Genomic DNA, 22,375 nt, shown 5'->3' on the forward strand with positions numbered 1-22,375 from the left:
CCTATGGAGCCTGATGATCATTAGATCCACTTCATCTATTGAGAAGTCCCCTCTCTTGATATTGGGTCGTAGATAGTACAACCACCTCTGTCTACAAATTTTTTGACATCTATTTAAACCTACAAAATTAGTACTTGCAATAAGAAACTTATAATTAAGACCTTCTAATGATCCGTTGACACAAAGTATATATATATATATATATTGATTTGGAACAGGTTAATTACTTTTCCATTTTCTCGGATTACTGGTCATTGGTCAAGGATGAATAAAAGTGTAAGGGGTTTTTTCCCAGGAGCAACTAAGAGAATAAGAAAAGGATGACCAACCTAGAACAAATAGGCCCCTTGGCCCAGCCCAGCCTGCAGGTAGACTCCCTTGGATGCAACCCCCATATGGGAGTAGACTGTAGGGGATGGGACTCGTCGTCTTGGAGATCCCTCGAACAACATCCAGCGCTTGAGTACTTGTCCAGATGAACAAGTGGGAAGTAAGAGGGACCCTCAATCCTCTGACAAGGTAACATCGACGAACCACCGAAGACACCAGCAGAGTAAGGCAAATCGAGGAATTACGCCGCATTAATGGCACCACTACCCGAGCAACATGTCATATTAATGATGCTGTTGTAGAGGCACGTGGCATTAAAGAACTCTGACAAAAGGAATAGTAGAAAGGACATGGGCACCACGAGGGCAGACACGATCTGTACTCTAGACTCTCGATATAAATAACAATTTTAAGGTATGAAAAAAGATCTTAACTCTCTCATTATTGACAAACTTCCAAAATACACTACTAACTTTGGCATCGGAGGCTCCCCGGCCCCATGGCTGCCCTTTCCCAGCTTCTTCTTCTTTATTTTCGCATGCCTAGTTTTGAAGACCCGAGTTGCTAGAGCCTGGCCCAAAGGCGTACGAAACACGACTTTAATAGTTATGCTGTCTGTGGGATTTTTCATAGATCTTGCGAGTACTTCGTATGGCTATGATAACCTGTTCTAGACACTTGGGTGAGACATAGAGGAAGTTTTCCATGGAGGCAAGATTGAAAGCTATGGAGGACTGGGTAACAAAGTTAATAGGTGAAGTGCACAAACTTCGCTAGGAGAATGAGGAGCTCATGAAACCTCAACAAAGGACAAAACAAAGAGGCGGAGCCCAATAATAGCGAGCACATGGAGTCTCGAAATGCTGGAGCTGGAGCGAACATGAAAGACTACGACGAGATTGCAAAGAAAGTAGGCACATCATCGTCAGTGGACCAACTGCTCACGAGTACTGGTCTACCCTACAATGAAAAAGTGATGGTGGTGCCCTTGCCACTGAAGTTCAGGGTCCCTACTATGGGGGGAGGGACCTTCTTGAGCACCTGGAAACTTTCAGGGCTCACATGACGTTGCATGGTTTCTCGAGAAAGGTGGCATACAAGGCGTTCCCGCTGACCCTAAATGAGCTAGCACAAGTATGGCTTGGGTCTCTGGCACCCGGTTCTGTAGATAGTCTAGGCGAGCTGGCTTGTCTATTTTTGACCCAGTTCATGTCAAGTCTAAGAAGGCGACGCCCAGCAGTATACCTCCTCACCTTTTGGCAAGGAGAGGAGGAAAGTCTGAAGGCATACCTGTCTCGGTTCAATAAGGAGTGCATGACCACCGATGACTAGGATGAAAAGATAACCCTAGCAGTGCTTCTGGGGAGGGGTCTGGCCATGATCCTAGGTCATGGCCGAGCTGGCGAAAAGGACTTTTGTAATGCTGCAGGAGTTTATGGACTAAGCCGACAATTTCATTAACACCGAAGACACTCTTCGGACCTTAACGGAGCTAAGGAAGAAGGATTTGGAGTTAGCGGAGAGGAAGGCAAAGGCCCCAGCCAAGGCTGATGCCCAAGAGAAGTCGCAAAAGTGCTCCCATGACAATAGAAGGGAGGAAGCCTAGATGAGGGGACCGGGACCTCGCCTCGACCGACCGACGCTTACCATCTATGAGGCCAACCCCTCTGCCAACGGGTGGGAGAGAGTTGAGCGAATCCAGTCCCAAACTACCCGAATAACTTACCTCCTGCAGGGACAAAAGGGATGGGTTGAGCCAAAAGCCGCCTTGTTCCATTCGCAATGGAGAGCGTGTCCGGCCTCCCGATCACTCGAATACTTACCCCAGCCCCCATTGCAACAAAGAGCAGCCTGCATTGTTTAATTCGACTCCACGACCACGTTGCTACTCGGAGGGACATAAAGGCAGGTTAGCAAAATGTCTCCCTACCTTTCCCCTCGAGGAGGCAACCGAAGTCTCCCTAACGCGGCTTTACTCTTAGGGGGGATTTCCATTCCCTTCAAGCCGACGACAGCGGACGGGGGGCTGACATATGCTGATGACACTTTTTTTCAGTTGCATATGAAAATAAAGCACGAGAACACAAAATGGAAAAACCCAAGGAATAGGCAGGGTAAAGCGCATCCGAGAGATAGGCGGCAAAAAGAAGGAAATATTGAAGAAAAAGGAAACATCAAAGAAGAATGCCTAAAAATAAGTAGCCTTGCACAACAAAGTATAAGGAAGTTTTATTAATGATCAAGAGTTATGCACAAGTAGCACGACAATGGCGCATAGGTATATACATTTACAAAAGAAAGAAAAAGAAAAAGAAAGAAGGGCAAAGTGAAACAACGGCAACAGCGCAAAGGAGCTAGGGCGTAGGAGGCTAGGAGCATCGGCATCATGCTTAGAGACCTCGGCATTAGAAGCATTGACCTAGGGACATCAGGCTCGGGTTTGCCATGTTCGGGAACAGTAGGCTCAGACGTGGCCTGGACAGCAGGACCCATAAAGGTGTCAGGGATCATGTCCATCCCTAGCCTGAAGCCAAACTCGAAGGCTTCTCTGTTAATGGCAACCGGGGACAGGTCAAGGTCCATCAAATACTTCTCGAAGGCCTGTGAAAATGGTTGCAGGCTCTCCAGAATGTGGTCCCGCAACGACCGAAGGCCCTCAGTACACCTGTGTGCCCACGTGGCCAACTTCGACTGGCTGTCTAGGTAGGAGGTGACATTCTACACTTGGGACAAGCTGCTTCGAAGATCTGCGACAAGTTGCTCCAAGCCCCCCATCCATCCATTTGGCGTCTTCCTTCACCTTCTCCTTTAGCTCCTTCAGACGGTGACTAAGCATCTCAGTTTTCTTCCTACCCTCCTCCAGGGAAAGCCGAACCTTCCTTAGCTCTTGCTCTAGTTGTTCCCTCTCATCCTTCTCGCCACTGGCATACCATAGAGTAGTTCAGGTCATCACACAAAGGGCCTGGTTTTCCTGCTCAATGGCCTTTCGGCCATCCACGATGAAGGCTGCTAGATAAGAAGAACTCTGACAACAAGAGGAGCCAACATGGAATGGTGAATAAAAAGAATCTAGAAAATAGGAAAAAAAGGAACAAGAAGGGAAAAGAAGTTGCGAGGAAATAAAATAAAATAAAAAAATTAGAAAACCTCATGGAAGAAGCTGCATAAGCACTTGATGACCCGGCTAATGGCTTCCGCTTGACACCCCCTGTTTCCAGCCGGGCCAAAGGGGAGATGACCTCCACGAGACTCTCTCCATTGGGCTCTTGTGTGGTCACCTTAGTTAGACGGGCTCCATCAACAACCTCCCAATTCGCGAGGATCAGCGGCTGACCCTCGACGCCTTCTACGTGCATCGGGACCGCCTCTTCAACAATCGTTCCCTCTAGAAGTGCGGATCTTTGAATAGACCCGTCAAACCCTCGCTGACTACAACATCCAGAGGGAGCCCACCTTCCCCTTAGTGCTCCACCTCTACGGCATGGTTATTGGAGGTAGCGTTGACCGCCTTCTCAATAACGAGGTCCAAGCCTCCGAACAACTCGGGCTCCTCTCGACCAGCCACAAGAGTTGGATCCTCTTGTCCCAGGGCAAAGGGCGAAGAAGTTGCGGAAGGTGTTGCTGTGACCTCAAAGCCGGGGTCCCCTGAGTGAACCTTAACCTTGTCCTCGAAAGCGTGACCTCCTTGCCCACGAAAGGAGGATTCAAGGGACGCTTTCGAGCAGGGGAAACCCTAGGCTTGGCAAGAGTCACCCTATCGTCAAGAAGAACATGGCTGAGGGGAGGTAGAAAGACCTTTATGCTCTCCTCTAAAATAAGGGCTTCCAAGAAGACGCTGTCAAAGTTTTTCTTCACCCACTCCTTTACTATGATGATACGCCACGACTCGGCATGGGTAGCCGTCGGACGCACCACCTTATCCTCAAGAACCCTCCCCCAATCCGTTCGAACTGGAAACTCGCAACGATTCACCTGACCAATCGGGAATTTTCATCCGCGGTCGGAGACAAAGCAGAACTTGGGAGACCAGTCATTCACCTTGCAGTATCGCAATTCCAATGTAACGAGGGCACGAATCACTCTAAAACTACAAAATTTCCCCTTAAGTCGTAAAACCTAAGGTCGGCCTGCTCCAGGTTCGACTCTAGAATAGCTCGCCTCTAGATGATGCTGTAACAAATCAAAAACCTCCAAACATTCGGGTGGAACTGGGATGGAGCCAGACTGAGACAATCCAGCAAATAAGGAACAAGGCGAGGGAGAGGCAGCCTCAAGCCACATGTAAACATGGCAAAAAAAAAAAGAGCAACTCTAGAAGAGTGACCCTTGTCATCGATAACACCCTTGTGTGGGCCAGGAACCTCAAATCCACTATTTCAGGGACCTGGTAGGCTAAGGCCAAAGATGCTAGCGTCGTAGATTGGACACTTGAATGCCAGGTGCTACCCAAGAAGGACCGTCTGACATTGCTAACTTCTAGTGTGTCTACCACACCGAAAATCGTAGGTTGGGCAGTCTCCTCAATGGCCATTGATGAAAGGGAAGAAAGTAACAGAGAAAGAAGAAATGAGTCTAAGGGAGAAAAATGGGAAGTCAGAAGAAAAGAAGGGTGAGAAGATTATTTTTGGCCTAATTCTTCTTCTGATGATCGATTCAACCTCTGATCAAAAAGATATACCTTGGTTATATTTCATCTCTTCAACAGGTATGGTGAAAGAAGACAAGACAACAACCCAATCACGCTTATAAAGGAAGGAGGCAGTGGTTAATCTCCCACGCCCTGTGGCAGGAGAAAAGGGTGCGAGACACTTTGAATCCTGGGGAATAAGCACCATGAAGCGAAGTGAAGGGGAAGATCTGCCTGACGCCCTTGATACTGATGCAACTGAAATGATGCCATAAAAAACAAACACAGTTATCGGAGGACGTGCCAAGGCGGGAAGGGAAACGTTACTAGGGTTGCCAAGCGACAAGGAACCACCTCAGACTTCGGAGCCAAACACGCATCATCAGGATGACCCTAACCTCAACATCAAGACGAGTTTAAGATTAAAAAGAATTCCCACCGTATGAGTCCGATGAGAATTGGAGGGGTAATTGTAAGCGGTTTTCCCCTTGTGGTGGCCCGAGTTTTTGTCTAGGCTTGGCCTTTAGAATTTGTTCTAGGTTACCATGGCATTTTAGGAGCCTTAGTTACTTTGAAAGGCCTTAGAAACCTTTGATTTAGTAACTTAAGTCCAAGAGGAAAATGACCCTAGTTTACTTTGGAATTTCCGCCTTATTGGGAAACTTAGGTCCAATGGTTTAGGCTAATGATCCAATTCTAAGTTGCTAGGATGTTATACCTTGAACCTAGCCTTGAAAGTGGGTTAAGGGGGAGAGAGAGAGGTGTAGGAAACACCAAGATGGGCTTACACACCTAGCCCATTGTTCTTTGCCTAGAATTCGAGTTTCAAGGTACCTTTCTTGGAAATGGGAGCCTAGGGAAGTGATATGGGTTTTTCTAGAAGTTTTACATAGCAAACTGAAGGGAAGCCTTTGGGACTAAACATCATAACAAGACTGAAATACCCCTTGTCACTAAGTGACCTTTCACCTCCCAAGAAATGCCCCTTTCCAATGCAATCTAAGTGGGGAACTCCAAGAGGCTTTTCAATTTTGAGAAAGGGGGAAGAATGAACCTTACCACTTGTCTTTCATGCAAGGGTTTTGATGCAAACAACGAGAGAAGTGAAGGGTCTCATATATAAAGAGAAGGGTTCACGCCTAGGAGGCTTTTCCCTTACCATTTTTTAGATTTTGCATGAGTTTCCATTCTCTCCACACAATTCTCCCATGTTCCTTTGAAAGCTCTCTCATTTTCTTGTGTTTTCTCTCCAACCAAAGAAGAAGATCCTTGCAAGAGAAGGATTTCGGCACTATCCAAGGATTAGCAAGGTAAGGTTCAGTTTCTCCTAAGTCTTGCTCATACACAAGTCTTTTCTTAATTCGAAAATGAGGTTCAAATCTCATTTGACTTTGAGAAAGATGGAACACACACACTTTCTACTATTTCCTTGGAAATAATTCTAGGGTTTCTAAGTGAAACCCTTGAGGCAGATTAGTGAAGGGGGGGGAGTTCATCCTCCATATTTCGACTATCACATGTATTCTTGCCTACCTTGGGTTTTGTTTTACCTTATGAATGAAATGAAGGGGGTTTTAACCTAAAAACCCTAGAAGCCGAATGTTTTGTGACCAAGTGATGCCCTAGAAACACACACACACTCAAGAACATGAGATAGGGTTTTAGATGCTCTTTCTAATATAGTATGTTCGGAGTTACAGCTTGCTAGTATTCATTTACGAGGATTTTGTAAGTATACACTCAACCTACTCTTGGTTAATATTAGTATATGATTGTGTAAATCTTTTCATTGCCATGTTTGCTATTTTTTGATTGATAGTTCGATTATGTTAATATGATCTTGTATCAATTTATAGAATATGCTTTGAATTGTGGTGAAAATGCCATGAAATACTCTTATAAGTTTCAGTTTTTACTTGATTAAGGTTGATAGTTTATGCAACATGAAGTCTCGGCTTCAATGTATCTCGAATGTTTCGGACCTTAGCCAAATGTTATGATTTCATGCATTGTTTTACTATGCTTTGATCCCTATGTTATTTGCTTGAAGATTGGAACATCTTTAAATGATGAATTTCATGGTTTTTACCCCTATGTGTTTCAGCGTAAGTAAGTTCTTATGATTCCATGAATGTGTCAGGATGTTTCATGTGTTTCATGTTATCATGCCATGAATTGAACATGCTATGTTTGGTTACTTCATGCATGACATTTCATATGTCGCATGTCAAGTATAAGTACGTATGTCTTAAGTTCCATCTCCGAGAGGCAGGGATCAAGAGGTTGGGAATCCTCCAGTGGAAGGGGGATAGGCTATAGTTGAAGCTATTCACCAGATGACTGAAGTGATACGTACTCAAGTGGAATAAGGACCGAACGCTAGACCAATACCGCCTAGAGGAGAACAAGGATGTACATACGAGAAGTTAATGGTGTATAGATATCCAAATTTCATTGGAACGAAAGGCCCTTTGAAGGCTAACAACTGCCTTATGGATTTAGAAAGAACTTTCAAAATTAGTGGATATTTTGAGGAGCAGAAAGTCCAGTACGCAGGTCATATGCTTCAGGGAGAAGCTGGAATTTGGTGGCAAACCAAACAACAACTGTTGGCCCAAGAATTGAGAAGTCTGACCACCCTCACCTGGGAATGATTTAAGACAGAATTTGCCAACCATTTCTTTCCAGAGATGGCTAAATAGCAGAAAGTTTTGGAGTTTACAAGTTTAACTCAAGGGAATATGACTGTGGATCAGTATGCCGTCCGGTTTATGGGAATGGGAAGGTTCGCACCTCATCTGATCAGTACTGAGAAGATGCAAGCAAGGAAGTTCCAGGACGGTTTGCAACCTCGTATCCGAAACCCAGTAGCATGTCTACAGATAGGAAATTTCCAAGAATTGGTCAATGTGGATTCGATAGTAGAGGCGGAGTAGCGACGACTAATCGCACAAGCTCAAACGGATAGGAAAAGGGGATTTCCTTACTCATCAGGAAGTAGTACGGGGAAGCGAAAGGCTCCAGTAACCCCAAGCAAAGGAAAGGGCGTGGTTGTTGGGAAGGCAGCACCCATTACTCCACCACCCTGTTGCCAGTGCGGGAAAATGCACAGTGGAGAATGTCGAAGGGCCTTAGGAGTGTGTTTCAGATGTGGTCAAATCGGCCATATGATTCGGGATTTTCTGTAGATTACGCCTGGAGGAGTGTCAACTCCAAATGCTAAACCCAAGACTGCAGCAAAAGCCAAGGTTTATGCTATTACTCCAGGAGAAGTAGACCTAGAGGTTGATGAGATGGTAGACGCGGGAGTGATTATTGGTAACATTTCCAACTTTGCCTTAATTGTAGATAGCTTGTGTCTGGATATCTTGAGTAATCATAGTCATCTCTTTAGGTAAAGTTAGATTGAAGCAGTATGTGGTATGTGCTTTGTTTGATTTTGGAGCATCGAGGTCTTTTATCTCTAACAGATGTGTACGACGATGTGAGCTCGAGGCTGAGTCAATGTCTCGAAAGGTTTTAGTAGTCCCCGACGGCAAGGTAATCAGTTGTACAAGTATAGTTAAGAATTGCCCATTGGAAATCACGGATTTGGTCTTGACTGTGGATTTGATTGCTTTTCACATGTTGGGATTCAATCTCATCTTAGGAATGGACTGGTTGTCTAGGCATTATGCTTAGATAGACTATCAGAGGCGGGAGGTAGTGTTCAATCTACCTGCATGCGAAAGGATTTGTTATATGGGTGAGGCTGTTCGGCTTAATCTATTTACGATAACGGCTGAACAAGTCAAGAAGAATTTGATGAATGGGGACAATGTCTATCTAGTAATGATAAGGGATGTAACGGTAGGACCTAAAGGAATCCAAGGAATCCCTGTGATTGAGGATTTTTCCAAGATTTTCACCAATGAACTACCCGGATTACCCCCAGATCGAGAGACGAAATTTGTAATTGAGCTTGAACCAGCCACAGCCCTAGTGCATAAGGCACCCTATCGGATGGCCCCAATAGAATTAAAAGAGCTTAAAGTGCAGATTGAAGAACTTCTAGCAAAGGGTTTTATACGACCTAGCTCATCGCCATGGGGAGCACCGGTCTTGTTCGTTAAGAAGAAGGATGGGACACTTCGAATGTGCATCGATTATAGAGATTTGAATAAAGTGACTGTCAATACTAAATATCCCTTGCCAAGGATAAACGATCTATTGGATCCATTACAAGGAGCTGTGATTTTCTCGAAGATTGATCTACGATCCGGATATCATCCACTTAGAATCAGGGAGCAAGATGTCTCTAAGACTGCTTCTCGAACTCGTTATGGACACTTTGAGTTACTAGTCGTGCCTTTTGGGCTGACAAATGCCCCTGCTGCATTTATGAAATTGATGAATCGGATTTTCCGGCAATATTTAGATAATTTCGTGGTGGTATTCTTAGACGACATATTGATTTATTCTCGTGATGAGGAAGAGCATAAGAAGCATTTGAGGATTGTACTGGAAACATTGCAGGAACATAAGTTGTATGCCAAACTTAGTAAGTGCGAGTTCTACCTCCGTGAAGTGGAATTTTTGGGACATGTGATTTCTAGTTAAAGAGTGGTAGTGGACCCTACGAAGATTGATGCTGTAATGGAATGGCAAAGGCCAACTAATGCTCATAAAGTACGTAGTTTCCTTGGTTTGGCAGGATATTACCGAAGGTTCGTGGAAGGGTTCTCTAAACTTTCTAGTCCTTTAACGACACTGACAAGGAAGAATGCTAGATATGCATGGACTGACCAGTGTGAAAGGAGTTTCCAGGAATTGAAGAAGAGGTTGACTTCGGCCCCAGTATTGGCATTACCAGAACCTCATAAGCCCTACGTAGTCTATAGTGATGCCTCTAAGATGGAATTGGGATGTGTCCTAATGCAGGAAGGAAGGGTCGTCACATATGCTTCGCGACAGCTCAAAGACCTTGAATGGAATTATCTTACCCATGACTTGGAATTGGCAATGGTAGTGTTTGCATTAAAAATTTGGAGGCACTATTTGTATGGAGAGAAATGTGAAGTGTACACAGATCACAAAAGTCTAAAGTATTTGTTTAGTTAGAAAAATTTGAATATGAGACAACGAAGATGGGTGGAGACCATTAGTGATTATCGTGTGAGATTAAATATCACCCTAACAAAGCTAATATTGTAGCTGATGCACTTAGTCACAAGGCTCAGACAGACTTGCCATCAGTCTTAGCAAGATTGAGGAACTTAATGGTTGGAGATCCGCCGCGAGATGCCATTTATGCAGTAGTATAGGAGTTCATGTCTGTGACTGAAGAAGAAATCCTGGAAGGACAGCGTAAGGATGAGAAATTGGAGAAGCTTCGATAGAAGATTCTGAAATCAGAAGGGCCACAACATTTCACTATTGGAAGGAAGGAGATGCTCTTTTACAAGGAGAGGAAAGTAATTCCTAACCTCGCTAAACTTAAGGAAAAGTTACTAAGGGAAGCTCATTGCACCCCTTACACAGTACACCCTGGCAGTAGAAAAATGTATCGAGATTTAAAAGGGCAGTTTTGGTGGGATGAAATTAAGAAGGATGTAACGGAGTTTGTGGCAAAATGCTCCATTTGTCAGATGGTAAAAGCCGAACATCAGAGACCAGCAGGTGAACTACAGTCATTGCCTGTCCCAAAGTGGAAGTGGGATGATGTGTCTATGGACTTTGTAGTCGGTCTGCCAAGGACATCTTTGGGAAAGAACTCAGTATGGGTTATAGTCGATCGATTGACTAAGAGCGCACATTTTCTACCCATAGCCAACACAGATTCTACGGAGAAACTATATTGACTCTATGTTAAGGAAAATTTCCAATTGCAAGGAATACCTAAGACTATAGTATCAGACCGGGATACCCGTTTTACTTTGCGATTTTGTTAGAGTTTGCAAAAGATGTTAGGCACTCGTCTGAATTTTAGCAGTGCTTATCATCCCCAGACGGATAAACAAACGGAACGTACAATCCAGACTCTGGAAGATATACTGCAAGCATGCATTATGGAGCTAGGTGGTGATTGGGAAAGTCATCTACCTTTGGTAGAATTCGCCTACAACAATAGTTTTCAAGCTACCATTAAGATGGCACCCTACGAGGCTTTGTACGGAAGGAAATGCAGATCCCCGTTGTATTGGGATGAAGTGGGTGAAAGGAAAATACTAGGACCCAAATATCTACAAGAAGTTCAGAGACAAGTAACTGTAATTCAAGAATGAATGAAAGCAGCTCAAAACAGACAGAAGAGCTATGTCGATAACCAACGTAGGAATTTAGAGTTTGGAGTAGGAGATTGGGTATACCTCAAAGTATCGCCCATTAAAGGAGTCATATGTTTCGGCAAGAAGGGAAAGTTAAATCCCCGATACGTAGGACCCTATGAAATAGTCGAAAGAGTCAGTCTAGTAGCTTACAGATTGAATCTACCAACAGAGATGCAGGGAATACACAATGTGTTTCATGTATCGACTGTGAAGAACAGTTTCGGAGAAAAATGGCTAGAAGTTATGAAGTCCGATGAGATTCAGCTTCATCCCAACTTGTCTTATACAGAATGGCCAGTGCAAATTGTGGATCGCAAGGAACAGGAGTTAAAAAATCGGAAGATACCTTTTGTGAAAGTGCTTTGGAATAACTCAAAATTCGAAGAAGCAACTTGGGAACGAGAGGATATAATGAGAAGCGAATATCCTCATTTGTTTGTAGCTTAAAACCTTTGGATGTATGCATGAATTGTATGAAATGGATGTATATATATATATATATATATATATATATATATTTGTCGTGAATGCTTTTGTTCCATGAGAAATTTTCTGTTTCATGCTAGCTAGTTTAAATATGGTAATCACATACACACCTGTCGGACCCTTGGAACAGGGGATGGCACGAACTAGAAGGACCCCGCGTATGCCTGTCTTCAATGGCACAGTTGAGAGAACAAAGAGAACGTCGAGTCAGAGAGCGCCTTAGAAGAAGATAGTAGGCGTTAGCAGAACAATCAAGACAGATGGAAATGTTTAAGCATCATCGCACTCATGTGATGGATGCAGATGCTCGAGGAAGGCTTCACTTTCAATGAGAATTACCACACGAGAAACGACAACCATGGAATAGCTCGAAGGAAGCAGAAAGAAGAAATCTGCATAATTTTGATCTAGAAGTAGAATCAAGTCATACAGCGGAAGAACGCGCAAGTCGGTTTGTACCTTTTGAGACTTCGGATACGTCTGCGGATCGTATTCATTTTCGCAAAGAAGGATAACCAATAGAGGAAACCGAACTGGAGGTAGAGCACAAGTTGAATGAAATGCGGGTCAATATGTATTTCGATTACAATTTGGAAGCTATATTCTACTTTTCACAGGACTCTATGACCGTGGAGGCAAATTATATGCCCTCATCCTCAACGTCATCTGAAAAATCTACGGCCGCTTATGGAGGAGGTAGTAGTTTGGTATCTCTTTTTATAAGTGCTTTGATTGATGGATGCGGTGCCAATTTCGAGTACACAATCATTTTTTTAGGAGGGGAGGATGTGATGGCCCGAGTTTTTGTCTAGGCTTGGCCCTTAGAATTTGTTCTAGGTTGCCATGGCATTTTAGGAGCCTTAGTTAATTTGGAAGGCCTTAGAAACCTTTGATGTAGTAATTTAAGCCCAAGAGGAAAATGACCGTATTTTACTTTGGAATTTCAGCCTTATTGGGAAACTTAGGTCCAATGGTTTAGGCCCACGATCGAATTCTAAGTTGCTAGAATGTTATACCTTGAACCTAGCCTTGACAGTGGGTTAAGGGGGAGAGAGAGAGGTGTAGGAAAGCACCAAGATGGGCTTACACACCTAGCCCATTGTTCTTTGCCCATAATTCAAGTTTCAAGGTACCTTTCTTGGAAAAAGGGAGCCTAGGGAAGTGATATGGGTTTTTCTAGAAGTTTTACATAGCAAATTGAAGGGAGGCCTTTGGGATTTTGAATTTTGCTAGCTCTTGCCATGTGTCAAGCATGCTCCAAGTTTCTAGAAGATTTTTGTGATAAGACTTTTGTGTCAAGGACAAGTTGCCCTTAGGGTTTCGGCTAGCATATTTCCAAGCATTCAATTCACTTGCCACTTGTCACTTAGTGTATTTTGAACTAAAGGAATGTGAAAGGTCACCTAGGGAATGTATATTGGGAAGATGAAGCAACACTTTGGGAATGGAAAGGTGGAGAGGACGGTTAGGGCTATGGCACACCCCCAATGCCACTTGTCTTCCATGCCAAGAGTTTCTTGTTGGGAATAGGAAGAGACATGCATGATTTTACCGAGTTACCCCTTGAAAAGATATTAACTTGTTTAAGGAAAGGAAATGCATAAGAGGGAAAGAGGGATTTTCGGTGCAAGGAGGGAAGTCCAACACGCCACCTCCCAAGAAATGCCTCTTCCCAATGCAATCTAAGTGGAGAACTCCAAGAGGCTTTTCAGTTTTGAGAAAGGGAGAAAACGAACCTTGCCACTTGTCTTTCATGCAAGGGTTTTGATGCAAACAAGGAGGGAAGTGAATGGTCTCATATATAAAGAGAAGGGTTCACGCCTAGGAGGCTTTTACCTTGCCATTTTTCGGATTTTGCATGAGTTTCCACTCTCTCCACACAATTCTCCCATGTTCATTTGAAAGCTCTCTCATTTTCTGGTGTTTTCTCTCCAACCAAACAAGAAGATCCTTGCAAGAGAAGGATTTCGGCACTATCCAAGGATTAGCAATGTAAGGTTCAGTTTCTCCTAAGTCTAGCTCATACACAGGTCTTTTCGCAATTCGAAAATGAGGTTCAAATCTCATTTGACTTTGAGAATGATGGAACACACACACTTTCTACTATTTCCTTGGAAATAATCTAGGGTTTCTAAAGGAAACCCTTGAGGCCGATTAGTGAAGGGGGAGTTCATCCTCCTTGTTTCGACTATCACAAGTATTCTTGACTACCTTAGGTTTTGTTTTACCTTATGAGTGAAATGAAGGGAGTTTTAACCTAAAAACCCTAGAAGCCGAATGGTTTAAGACCAAGTCATGCTCTAGAAACACACACAATCTCAAGAACTTGAGATATGGTTTTAGATGCTTTTTCTAATATAGCATGTTCGGATTTACAGCTTACCAGTATTCCTTTACGAGGATTTTGTAAGTATACACTCAACCTACTCTTGGCTAAAATTTGTATATGATTGTGTAAATCTTTTCGTTGTCATGTTTGCTTTGTTTGCTATTTTTTGATTGATAGTTCAATTATGTTAATATGATCTTGTATCAATCTATGGAAGGAATTATATGCTTTGAATTTGTTTTGAAAATGCCATGAAATACTCTTATAAGTTTCGGTTTTTACTTGATTAAGGTTGATACTTTATGCAACATGAAGTCTCGGCTTCAATGTGTCTTGAATGTTTCAGACCTTAGCCAAATGTTATGATTTCATGCATTGTTTTACCATGCTTTGATCCCTATATTATTTGCTTGAAGATTGAAACATGTTTAAGTGATGAATTTCTTGATTTTTACCCTATGTGTTTCGGCCTAAGCAAGTTCTTATGATTCCATGAATGTGTTTTGATGTTTCATGTGTTTCTTGTTATCATGCCATGAATTGAACATGCTATGTTTGGTTACTTCATACATGACATTCCATATGTCACATGTCAAGTATAAGTACGTATGTCTTAAGTTCCATGTCACATGCATTTGGGGAAAATGATTTTAAAGAAAAGTGTTTTTCCAAGAAAATAGTCTAAACATTTTATCACGACCAAAGTGCTAGGATGGGGGATTGTCCTAGTGGAGCTCCTCTGTCCATTCTGGAGTGCGTAAGAATGGAGTGGTAACTCCTGGGTCGACGAAAAATAGTCAATGAGCCATGAATGGATTCTTTTTAAAGGATGCTAGAGCGAGGAAGCACCTAACCCTAGTGGGTGCATAAGGCTTGTAACCCGACGAAGTAAGGTCGAGTTAATATGATTCTCTATTTATGACATATTCATCACGGTGTACGAACCGTTGAGGCTACAGGAACACGCGGTGCAAGGAGGGGAGCCATGTTGTGTCTACCCTCTAAACAAGGATAAGAGCTCATAAGATAAGGATCACTTGATGAAGATCTCGTGATATGATAAGGATCACTCGATGTAAATCTTGTGATATGTTCTGATATGACAAGTTCTGAATAAGATCACGTGAATAAGAAAGTTAAGAAGTTTTCATGAAAAGTCTAAGTCTCTGTTACAAGTCTTTGGAAAATGGTCAAGTGTATAAGTCAAGTTCTAGTGAAGGCATAAGTCAAGTACATGCCCATGCACGTATATTGTGATATACATTTTGTATGCTTGTATTAATTGTGGTATGTTGTGTGATTACTTGCTGAGATTTCTTGAAATCTTATTGTGCTAATTTCCACTACCATTCCCTAATCGGAATGATAGAAGTTGCAACAGGTACCTCAGATATCCAGGAAACATGAATCAGGACGGTCCCCTGGCAGAAGACGAGTTCACTGTTCAGGCTCGTCAAGACTACACAGCTGATGTACTAATTCATACGGCTCAGCTTCTCAGGGTGATCTTGCATAGTATTAGTGAGACAGAAATTGATGCTACGATCTATCAACCCTCTAAAAACTTGAAGTTTTGGTAGAATATGGACCAGTTGTCTACATATTTGGAGCAAGCCTCTAAGGCTTCGGCTAACGCGAAGGCAGTAGTAGCAAAGGATTTAGGTTTGTTGCCGCTCAGGCGTCAGCAATCCCTTGGGGTCTTTTGGTGTCTATCTCCCGATGGGATAATGGTTATGAAGAGTACGGGACTTTAAGTATTTTGTGGGGAAAAAAAAAAAGAGAGAAGAAGGAAGGCATCAACATTTATGGCTAACTTTTGTGGATTTATGTTGCTTTTGTGGGAATCCCCTGTTTTGGAAATTTTAATATTATGCTTTATGTTTTTTGGGATATTATGCCTTTATGTCTTATGTTTACATTTTGGATAATGTTTTGGGTTATGATATTAGTTTATGGTGACATGTGCTTTGCAATTGCATATTGCGTTGCTTAGTTTATCTGACTTTTATTAATTTTTCGCTGCTACGTTATTGCATACTGCTAGTGTACTTAGGTGCATAGAATATTACCTGTCATGTACGGGAGTATGCAACCTTGTATTACATGTCTCGACATCTCAGTCACCGTCCAATCCCAAGCAAGGGCTGGGGGCGCTACACCCCCTTTTTAGTGGACCTGTGAGGAGCAACTAAGATAATAAGAAAAGGAGGCCCAGCCCAAAACAAATAAACCCCCCCCCGGCCCGACCCGACCCGACCCGTAGATAGACTCCCCTGGACGCAACCCCCATATGGGAGCAAACTATAGGGTGGATGGGACTCGTTGTCTTGGAGATCCCTCGAACAGCGTCTAGCCCTTGAGTACCTACCCACATGAATGAGCAGAAAGCAAGAGGGACCCTTGATCCTCTGACAAGGTGACATCGACGGACCACTGAAGACACCAGCAGAGTAAGGCAGATCGGGAAACCACGCCGCATTAATGACACCACTACTTGAGCAACACGCCACATTAGTGACGTTGTCGCATTAAAAGACTCTAACAAACAGGAGCTAGGTGCCAGTTTCCTTGTCTATGCTCGCCAATGCACTTCCACAGACAGATATCTTCTTCTGCAGTCCATGGCGCCTTATGTGAAGAAAAATTATTTATATCAGTCGCTGTAGTCGCAGCACACCGTGTTGAGGAAAAAAAAATACCATATAAAGTGTGCGGAGAGTGCAGCTGATGTATAGCTGTGCTCTTTTCTAAAACCCAGAGAGACCATGATGTAGCAGTACTGCCTTCTACGTTGAATGTAAACGATCGATCGTCCATTTTTATAGGCCCTAATTAAAAGTAATGGGCTTGTTTTGCTTTGTTAATGAGTTTGTGATTATCATGTGTGGACCCATACGTGTGGGCCCATATACATGCCTCCGGCGACGAGCATAGCCCAATATTGTTCATGCCCCATACGTCAATCCACGCAATGTTCTGTATATAGATATACTCTACGATACTATAGCTGTCATGATTACCATTTTAATGTTTAAAACTAGACCATTTGGAAAATGACTTGCAGCTAGCCGTGCATGACTTTATTATAAGTACGGCAGAGTTGCTCGGCTCGTTTCGTTTAGAGTAATTACATTACCCTAGTTATTTCAGCCACCATATATTTATCACCAAAAATGTAAATTAAGACGTACGTGAAAAATAGTATTTGTTGTTGTATATTTCCCGTTTTAAAGGCCTTCATATATATAAAAATATATAGGTTACAAGACTACCCCAAATTAAAAGAGGTACCAAACAGATAAATATCACTCGAACTAAAACACAATAGACCAAGCACATACAAGAATAGAAATCCAGCTATGAAGCCTAAAACCCTAGACAATTCTAAGTTCTAACCACACATAGTACCTTTATTACAATCAAAATATAAATAAAAAAAATTAAGACAAAATAAAAAATAAAAAAATAAAGACAAAATACAATGTTCGAATCTTGCATGCACAGTAGTAAATACAGTCTCTTTCTTGCTTTCCCTGTCTCCAAACTAAAAGCTAGCCAGCTGGTAAGCGGCACCCACGTTGTCAGATCAACTCCTTCATTCACCCACGTACTTTTGTTTGTCATAGTTTTGTACGTCCAGACTATTAAGACAACCTCTCCTTCAAATACTCGACTATCAGATCATACGTAGAAATCAAAAGTTCAAAGGTGTTATTCATTAGATGACCAAAACCACCAACAAGTATCATCTTGTACTCAAGATAAATCTGTTAAAAATAAGGACAACACGTAGTTTAGTTTGTAATTCGTATTTCAAATGTAACAATATTCATCTATTCAGTTCTTTTAGGAACAGTCACTTTCGTGGACACTAGTGCACTCCAAGTACTAGATTTATATATATGTGAGAGGTTTTATATTAAAAAAAAAACTACAGAAAGAAGAATATAACGAAGACGGCAAAGCCATTTGAGCCCCCCTCCAGATCGTCCGTGAAGCCATTTGAGCCCCCTAGATTCATCTTCTCGTTCCTCCATCGTCGTCCCATTCTATCTATCCTATCAGGAATCACCTTACAACACTAACAACTAACTACTGAGCTAACCAGAGAATATTGATCACAAAACATTGTGCACTGGGCAAAAACTTGAATACAAGTGCAAGATTGTTGAGTTTGGCTTGATTTCCTTCTGAAAATGTTATTTCATAGGCTTGGCTTGATTATTGCTCGACCCTGCTCGACCTTGACTCGAGCAACCTTGGCTTGAAATTTCACTCGACAGCTCACTCAAGCAAAAAGCCAATCTGTGAGTTCGCTCGCCACTCACTCAACACTAAGCTCGAGCGAGTGTCTACCCTAAACGTTCGCTCTACACTGCTCGACACTCTGTTTGAGCGAATTTTTTGAAATTAGGGTTCTTGCGTCGTGGACTATAAATACATGTTTTTCTCATGTATTTTTCTACTCATCAGTAGCCGTATACTATAAAGTGAGAGAGAATCTTTTTGTGAAAAATCCTGAGTGTTCATTGGGCGTATTGGGGCTTTGAGATTGAGGATTTTGTGATTGATCTCTTGTACTCGACATTTGTTGATAGTAAATTCGTTGAGACCGACCATGCCAGTAGACGTAGGCTCACATTGAGCCAAAGCACTTAAATCTTGGTGCTCTGTGTATGATTGTTGATTTTTTCTTTTTGCTTGCTTCCACTATTTCACTTTAACTTTGCATTTGATAACCGGTTTATTCCAACAAATTGGTATCAGAGAGCCAGACTCTGTGCGAGATCTTGAGGGATGGCTACGGCAAAGTTTGAAGTGGAGAAATTCGACGGTCAGAACAATTTCAATTTATGGCACATCAAGATGATGGCTTTGCTATAACAACAAGGGTTGTCCAATGTATTAGATGGGAAGGTGTCTGATGATTCTCCCGCACCGTCAACACTATTCTATTGTCACTATCAGATGGAGTTTTGAGAGAGGTTGTTGATGAGGAGACTTGATGGACACTAAGGTGGACCAAGTCTTAAAGATCCCTTGCAAGTTTTAGAAGGGGCAAGCACAAGATCGAGAGCTAAGAAGTGCAATGAAGCAATGCAAGAATTGGTGCAATCCACTTGGGATGAGTCTAGCAAGAGCCGAATATTCAAGATGGGCTTGAGAGAAGAAGATCTAGAGATCATCCATGTGATACAAGCTATCGAAGAGTGCAACATAAATTAGGGTCTATTATTATGTTTATGTGATTGAAGGCCTTGGACTTGTTTATTTTATTAAAGAGGCTTATTTTGTTAGTTATTTATAGGAATTAGTCAAGAATAATTGGGCTTGAGGATGCTTGGCCCACAGATATTTTATTTTGTTGAACTAAGGTTTCAATAAGTTACTGTAGCCGAGTTACTGGAGCTGTGACACTATTCATTAAGGGGTATTTTTGGAATAAAGGGATTTATTTTGGCTAGGGTTTTAATTAGGTTTTGGTTTAAATACTCTTTATAACCTCATTTTAATTAGTTTTATGAAATTTGATGAATTTATTCATTGTGAGTTGAGTTTATCTTCTCTTGTTGTTGAATGAACTTTTGAACTTATGAAAGACAAATCACAACCTTTGTGACGTTCTTCCTTATAATTTAGGTTCTTGAGACAGATTCTTTAACGGGACTAGATTTTCATATAATTTAGGTTCTTGAAATGAGTTCCTCAACGAGGCTAAATTTTTCATTGGCTTGATTTTGGCTTTTTTGGGTGAGTTTTCAAATTGCTTGTGGGTTCAGGGGATTCCATTCCCATAGGTTCATATCATTTGGTATGTAGAGCAAGGTTTCCAATCAGGCCTGATTCTATCTTTTAATTCTTGCATCTTTAAATTTAATTCTTGGGCTTCATTGTTCTAGTGTTGAAAAAAAAAAGTAGGCTGCCGAAAATTCTTAGGGTTTTTAATTTGGCTGAAATTTGCATCGCCTAGGGTTTCAAATTCTTGGATTTCTTGCATCTCTAAGTTTGTCAATTGCTTGGAGCGCCGTTCCGTTGATTCTCTTCTACTTCATTGTCGATTCTTGTGTGTTTGAATTTAATTGCTTGATTTTCACAATTGAATGTTGCTGCTTGTGATTGAATTAGAGAAAAGAAAATGGAAGAAAAGAAAGGAAAATAAAATAAAAAAAATTCAAAAAAAAAAAAGAAAAAGAAAAGAAAATGTAGCATATTCAAAGGTTGCTACATAGTTACAACAAAGAGAAAGAAAGATATTTTTTGATTGCGCTTTATCATCAAAGGGGCCGAATATATCTTTCAAGTTTGTATGTTGTTTTATAGTTACTCTTTTCTTCGTATAAATTCATTGAGTCTCGTGTCATTTTATTCTTTCCTAGTTTCTTGTTCTTGTTTCTTGAACCTATTGTTGGTAGGAATAATACAAGGTTGTATTGTCTTGATTTAGTTCAACTAGTTCTTAAAGAACTTGAGCGGGAAAACTATTTAGGTAAAAGGTAAGAGTGTGAGACTATTATCGAAAAAAAGCCAATTAAGAGTGAAACATGAGTGAAGAGCCATTATTCGAGTGTAAACACATATGGAAGTGTGTGAGGTTTTTCACTAATATTCTTTTTGTACAACAATTACGATGTCTCATAGGAGTGACTCATCACCAAAGAGGATGACAGATAACTCATCAATTGTGTTACAAGTCATGCAACAACAGTTTGAGTGGTTGAACTTAGTGTTGGGTGAAGTTAGGGATATGATGGATCATCAAGAAACGGTAATTTGAAATCTACATGGCAGGAGAGATAGGAGGCGACGTGAGCCTAGTGTTGAAAATGGGTATGAGAATGGAGAGTATGGTGAGGATGAGAAAAACCTAACCACTGAAGTTGGATTGAGTAGTCATAGAGAAGTTAGGCGTGAAAGAGGACTTAGGGGAAATCTTGTGGGTCGAGATGGAGTAGATAGGAACCTTGGAAGCATCAAAATGAAAATACCATCATTCTAATGTAGAACTGACCCTGAAGTTTATTTAGAGTCGGAGAAAAGAATAGAGTTAGTGTTTGATTGTCATAATTACTCTGAGGAGAAGAATGTGAAGTTGGCGGTAATTGAGTTCACTAATTATGCGATTATTTGGTGGGATCAATTAGTGACCAATAGAAGGAGGAATCTTGAGAGACCTGTAGAAACATTGAGAGAGTTGAAAGCTATCATGAGACAGAGATTTGTACCTAGCCACTAGTACAGAGACCTCTACCAAAAACTACAAAATCTTACACAAGTGTCTAGGAGTGTAGAAGATTACCACAAGGAGATGGAGGTGACTATGATTCGGGCTAACATAGTGGAAGATCAGGAGGCCATGATGGCTAGATTTTTGAGTGGGTTGAATAGGGAGATAGACAATGTAGTTGAGTTGCAACATTATGTGGAGGTAGAGGACATGGTGCACATGACTATGAAGGTGGAGAGGTAGTTAAAGAGAAAGGGTATAGCAAGGTATACTTCAGTTTCTAACACTCCATGTAAACTAAAGTGGGACAAAAATGATCAAGATATAACAAAGGGGAAGACCAAACCACCTAAGGGGAAAGATGAGGAAACTAGCAACAAACCTAAGGTAGAATCCCAACCTATACGAAATAGAGATATTAAATGTTTTACGTGTTTGGATTCAAGACACATCGCATCTAAATGTCAAAATATGTTGGTGATGATTATGCGTGACAATGGAGAGGTGATGACTGAGAGTGAGGGTGATAGTGAGGAGATGCCTTGGTTGGTTGATACTAGTGATGATGATGGAGTGGAGTACCCCGTGACAGGTGAATCTCTTATTGCCAGACGTTCTCTCAATACACAAATCAAGGTGGATGATACGGAGCAGTAGAGAGAGAATATTTTCCATACTAGATGCCACATCAACAACAAGGTATGTAGCATGATCATTGATGGAGGAGTTGCACTAATGTTGGTAGCACTATTTTAATTGAGAAATTGAATTTGCCCACCTTGAAACACTCTAGACCATACAAGTTGCAATGATTGAATGATTGTGGGGAGGTTATGGTAAATAGGCAAGTGTTAGTTTCTTTTTCAATTGAAAATACATGGATGAAGTGCTTTGTGATGTAGTGCCTATGCATACTGGCCATATTTTGTTAGGAAGGCCGTGGCAGTATGATAGGAAAGTGATTCATGACAGGTTCAAGAATAGGTATACTTTGGTAAAAGACAATAAGACCATTACTCTTGTACCTTTGACTCGAACACAAGTGCATCAAGATCAAGTGAAATTGAAAC

At 41.7% G+C, this 22,375-nt stretch overlaps 1 long non-coding RNA gene across 1 annotated transcript; it reads left to right on the top strand.

Moving 5' to 3' along the window:
* Positions 1-412: 412 nt before the first annotated feature.
* Positions 413-18,949, top strand: LOC121242099. Its single transcript, XR_005935887.1, has 3 exons — positions 413-424; positions 3,966-3,970; positions 18,632-18,949. It is a non-coding gene; the product is annotated as an uncharacterized LOC121242099 (long non-coding RNA).
* Positions 18,950-22,375: the final 3,426 nt, after the last annotated feature.

The sequence above is a fragment of the Juglans microcarpa x Juglans regia genome, chromosome 8D (genome assembly GCF_004785595.1).
Source record: "Juglans microcarpa x Juglans regia isolate MS1-56 chromosome 8D, Jm3101_v1.0, whole genome shotgun sequence".
Classification (NCBI taxonomy): Eukaryota; Viridiplantae; Streptophyta; class Magnoliopsida; order Fagales; family Juglandaceae; genus Juglans; species Juglans microcarpa x Juglans regia.